General features: G+C 34.7%; 1 pseudogene; it reads left to right on the forward strand.

Moving 5' to 3' along the window:
* Positions 1-1,570: 1,570 nt before the first annotated feature.
* Positions 1,571-2,640, forward strand: LOC118761685 (annotated as a pseudogene).
* Positions 2,641-6,092: the final 3,452 nt, after the last annotated feature.

Genomic DNA, 6,092 nt, shown 5'->3' on the forward strand with positions numbered 1-6,092 from the left:
TTCAGACTCGCATCAAAATTAATTTACTCAATAACGTACATGCGTACCAGTAACAAAGCACTGGTTGTATAAAGACCCAAGTACAGGATGTTTCCAGACATTTAATGGCCAGAAAGACATTTTAAGACGTTGTTTTTCTTTTCAAATGTCGTTAAGACGTTGTTGACTTGAAAAGAGAAGCACATATGAGTCTCAAGCGTAATTCATATGATATTTTAAGTTCGGCAAAACAAAATTTTGTGGTTGTTCAGTGTAAGATGCACTGACTTTTTCCAAGTTTTTTATCCCCCGGTAAATATGGAAATCACTGACTTTTGATTACAAGTGAATAGGCAGTTAGCAATGAATTAGTTATCTAATATATTCAAGTTTTGTCGTAGACTTAATGAAGCAGCCAGGATATCTAAATCTTTTAAAAGGCTAACGATGTTGTCGGTGTAGGAAATCAGGACGTCGACGTTTTCATTATTACGGTGAAGACAGATCAGCAATAAAGGGGTTAAACAGTGCAAGCAAGCGCAGGGAATCTTGCGGAACTCAGTTTGGGAGAAGGCGTGACCCAGAAATCTATTCTCCCATACAAACTCGTCTTCTCTGACTACTGAGGAAGCTTAGTAGCCATGACTTGAAATTGGCAGGAATTTTTGATATGAATATTTTTTGAATGACGTGTTTTTTCGATATTGAGTCGAAGAGTAGACTTCTCTTCCTTAAAACCGTATTAAGGAGGAATTGTCAGGGAATGGTGTGTAAAAACTTTGTTCTTTTTCGGTATTTTTGGTTTCAGGTATGGGCGTAAATAGGCCATTTTCCATAATGAAGAAATTAAGTTTTTGTTGATGGAGTGATTGTAGATTTTGGCTAGAGCCAAGATATTATGGATTCTAAGATTCTTCAGTAGAATCATTTGGATTTCGTCAGGTCTGCTAAAGTGTTGATTTATGATTTTTACTAACTCCATCACATCCTCATCCGTGAAGGCTGTGGTTTCCGGGTTCCGTTTTGGTTTTTGCACATTGATTCAAAAGGAGTAGACTTTTGATAGTCTTTGTGCAAGATTTTTACGTAGAACTTCATGATATTGTTGAGCTCCTTTTAGGTGTAGTGACTTTTTAATAGACATTTCTCAGCACAAGTTGTTTTGCAAATAACCTTCCAAGTTTAAGCCGCCGAAATATTCCTGTTCATAAAGGAGAAGACTCGAGTTCTTTTAAATCCTATAGTTTTATTTTTCTGGTTCGAAACCTTCAGTCAGAGTTCAGCTTCCATAGTTGGATGGGCTGACTTTTTAAGTTGGATTCTTTCTTTTTTAAGCCTACCGTACCAATTTCTCTTGGAAAGTTGTTATAATGTTGAAAAAAAGACATAAAACGACCCTCCGTAATAGAAATGTTGACGTAATTGATTATTCTGTCAAGAGAAGTGTAATCACCCAGAGAAAAGTTCTGCAAGTAATAATCAGCTTGTTCTGACAAATGTTCTAACACGGATCCTTATACGCGTCAATTACAATTAATCTACAAAATATTTTAATTTAGTTTAACATGATCATTTAATTACAACCTTGTGCATGCCAGTGATAGTGCCTATAACAATTGTCTTAATTTTACTCATATTCGTAATCTACAAAACTCAGCATTCCTCCAAGAGATGCACTAGCACTACAAAACTGACTGGCAAGACCGTTATTGTGACAGGAGGGGCAGTCGGTTGGTCGTACTTTCACGACTTAGGGATCGGATATGAAATTACCAAGGATCTGGCTAGAAGAGAAGCCCGAGTGATCATGGGTTGTATCAACGTCCCAGTAGCAGAACGAGTTGCTTCAGAAATTCCGAAATGACAGGAAATTCAAACATTTCTGTAGTCTCGTTGGATCTTGCGTCGTTCGATTCCGTCCGTGAATTTGCTGCAAAAATTCGTCAAGAGGAAGAATGTATATACGCACTCATCCACAACGCTGGGCTTACTTGTACGTTAAATACCATGCCTACTTTCAGTATTCAGTCACGTGGAAACCGTGGATGGACTCGAAACGGTAATGCAAGTCAATTTTTTCTCTCCATTTTTGTTAACCCATCTTCTTCTCGGTTTTTCTCAGTTTTAATTCCAGACAAATTGGTGGCCGGACAGCCCAGCAGAGTTGTATTTGTCAGTTCCATGGCTCATAAAATATCGGGAAAGATAAAGCCTGAGTTGCTTAGCGGGACTGTATTTAACACATTCAAACAGTATGGAAACAGTAAACTATGTCAAATCTATTTTTGCCAATACATGGCTCAAAATATGCTAGAAAATGGTTCCCTGTCCTGATTATTTTGACAGTCTCTTTCAATGCCGTTCACCCTGGAACTGTCAATACTAATTTTTTTCAGAATTTCCCGTTCCCGTATATAGTGGGAAAACTGGCGGCACTGTTCGCTAAGGTTTTCTTACCATTTGAATTTGTAGACACCCGAACAAGGTGCTCAAACTGTAATATATGCGACGGTGGACGAAGGACTTCAAGTTTCTGGCAAGTATTTGGAGGACTGCCAACTTTCCACACCTTCCAAGGAAGCTTTCGACCCGAAAATGCAACTTGCAGTGATCGAAGCAGCCAACGCCGTCACGTCTATTAATAAAACAACTTTGTTTTGAATTAATATGCTTTATTACACCGACGCCGTGGTTTTTCCATGTTTTATTTAAGCGTGAGAATAAATAATAAAAGTAAAGAATTTATTCTGGTTTTCCTTCATCTGAATTCATATCTAAAATAAAACACCCGTGACGACTAGTGTAGTATTGACGTCGAAGGCCACTAGATTGAAAATGTCAAATATGTGTTTTAGATTCTCCTTTCCAATGATTTCAATGATCTTTTTATATGTGTCTTCGCACTAAAAAATTGATATATTATATAATATAAAAAATTTGAGAAATTAGAAAACCAGTTTTTTGCGTGCACCTGTACGTGCTGATTATAGACACAAAAATTCAAATAACATGCCTTATATTTAGAGTATGATAAAATAAAAATTACTCTAGTTGAAAAATTACTGAAGTTTTGGGGCGTTATAAATACAATCTCTTGGCGGAAAAGCTGTTGAACTTCTTCGACGTTTAAGCAAAAACAATTTCGAAAGGAGATCTGGAACAAAACTTTCGGGTATGATTTAATTGGCGGAATGTTGCAAATAAGTAAATTTTCAATTGGAGTGGGTATAGTAATTGCAGAAGCCTCCAAGCATCAATTTCGGTTTAGTTTAGAATTAATACGCCCGTATGTCTTTCTCGCAGCAAGTGAATGATGTGATCACGAGATGTATGAAGAAACTCAACATACTCGGAGTTTTCTTTCAAAAATCCAGACAGTAGACGAGCCTCGCAACTTGCGAATCGTCTATAAGCAGTACCGATTGGGAAAAACTTTCGAAAATTCAATCAAGAATCTGCAAGAACCAAACAAAAAACTTAATGCTGCAACTTTTGAAGAAATCTTGCGAAGAAATGGGGGGATGACATTCGCAATGACACACCTGCCGTGCCCCTACAGAAAATGTGCGGGAATAAGGAAAGAAGTCAGGGAAAAATGAGGACCCTCCTTAGAGAACCTGGGATCACCTGATTGGCTATTTTGGGTTTTTAGACGGTGTTTTGTGCTGAATAATAATAAATTTTTAAAAATAAAAATGTTCTTAATTTATAGAATTAAATATAATATATTATTCACGTTTAAAGCACATTATATTCTTTTCTTCTGTTGTGCATTTCTGTTGTTAATTCTAATTTTATCATTTCTCCCAATCAATGTTTTATTTTTATATTATTTTCGTTTTTCATATTTTTGAAGATAAATTAATTTGATTACTGGTAAAATATCCTCAATAAAGTTTATTTTGCAAGTGAATTTGTATTTATTTTATCAATTAATTAATCTCATAATATGGATTTTTTAAATAAAATTTATTTCTATCTATACTTTTTTGATTTTTTAATATTTTTTGTCACGGGTTGTATAATGCTCCGGGTTTAAAAAATTCACAAATTTTTATTATCTAATTTTTTTTATAAAAGTCATTTTTTTCTACGACTTCTATGTACATTTTTGGCTAAATCGTCATTCAATTTTTAAGCTTGCGCACATCTTTAGCCATTTCGGATATTTGAATTGATTCTATAGAAGAAGAATATGGTTTATTTAATACAATAGCTCCAAAAGAAAAGTGGCCGAGGAATTAGAGCTTAGGGGGCTTGATAACGAGAGCCACCAAGGTCTCAACTCCGGGAGACTGTCTTATCTCCCTCAGCGAATTCGAGTTTTTGCCAGGATCGCGTCTATCGTGTCAACACTCCGCTCATGCAGGTCCTCCAGCGGACTGCTGAGCTCCAGGCCGAATGCCAGTTTGATGGCAAATCGTCTGGTTTTTCGATATAATCAGGTTCCCATAATCCTCGAAAGTCGGTTTTTTGTCACGACCCATTGAAATCGACCCATTGATTCTATAATACTACGGGTATTTTCAATTATTCGGATTTGAATCAATATCATGTCTGAGTAGTACACTATGTCACCGGTTTTATAGCCCACCGGGTTGGATAACCCACGATCGAAAAAACTATCAAAAAAATATAAATATAATCTAAAAATCATCTGAAAATATAATTAACTTTGATTTTCTTCTTTTTATTAGTTTTTACAGTGCATGACAAAAGTAACCGGACAAGCCAAAATTTCCATTATTTTAAGTCATTTTAAAACTTTTTTCACATAAATCACCCTTTGTACATTAATTTACACGAAAAACAATTTTTTACATTTTTAATTTAATCTTTTTTTCAATTGTACATTAAATTTAAAATTTTTCTTTTCATATATGCCCAGACGTGCTCAATGGGATTGAGATCAGGTGACTGGGCGGGCCATGAAAGAACTTTGATTTGATTTTCGTTGAAATATTCCGTCACAATTTTGCTTTGTGGCAGGGAGCATTGTCCTGTTGGAATGTGAAATCCGTTAAATTCATTTTTGCTGCAGATTCCATCAGGTTATTCGTCAACAAATTCACATATCGTCCACTGTTTAACGTACCATCAAAAAAAAACTAAATTCCCCACTCCGTTGTATGAGATACATCCCCAAACCATTGTTTTACATTTCCATGTTTTACAGTTGGCAAGATATATCTAAATAAATATCAAATCAACTACTTTAAGGATTCCCCTTTCTTTCGGTAAACTATTCGAGATTTTTTATGCATAGATAATTGAAAAATTGATTCGTCTGAGAAAATTGTTCTCTTCCATTCTGCGTCCGAAATCATTAAAAAAATTTTAGATATGTTCCATCTATCCTTAACATTTTTTTTGGAGAGAAGGGTCTTTTCATGGTTAATCTCCCAAAAATAATTATTTTCATTCAATAAACGAATTATTGTCCTTTTGGAAATGTCTTTTCCAAACTTTTCATGTACAAAGGAACGTAAAACGTTTGAACTTTCATATGGATTTTCTACACTATGAGCAGTTAGCTCATCAGTTTCAATCTTAGAAAGTATTCTAGCTTTCCCAGAAACTGGAAGTCGTGAAATTATCATATTTTTCTTGTATTTTTCAAAAAATCGTGGATCGTCGATTTTTTGGTACAAGTAAGAGTGCTAATGCGTCTGATAGACATTCCTTGATTTTTAAAAACAATTATTTGTCCTTAAAACAAAATCTGACATGTGCTTACCCCTAAAAAAAAGGTTAAAAAAATGTAATTTTGGCGAAAAACTGAAAAGTGTCCGGTTACTTTTGTCACCTACATTTAATAAGTGTGCTTTAAATTTAATGGATTATTCAAAAAAAAAAATTAAAAAAGTAAATATATTATTTAATAAATATTTTAATTAATAAGAAGCTATTTTTTTAAAAAAGCATTAAAATTGGCTTAAATAATGGAAATTTCGGCTTGTCCGGTTACTTTTGTCGTGCACTGTATATTTCTGCCTGTTGCATAAATCACACATCATTCATTTGTGCTTTACATTTTTAAAATAAATAAAAGTTCCTTCGCAAGCTCGGAGCCATAATCTCAATGCGCACCCATGATCCTCGGGAGGCGGACT

Source organism: Octopus sinensis, unplaced genomic scaffold, assembly GCF_006345805.1.
Source record: "Octopus sinensis unplaced genomic scaffold, ASM634580v1 Contig16439, whole genome shotgun sequence".
Classification (NCBI taxonomy): domain Eukaryota; kingdom Metazoa; phylum Mollusca; class Cephalopoda; order Octopoda; family Octopodidae; genus Octopus; species Octopus sinensis.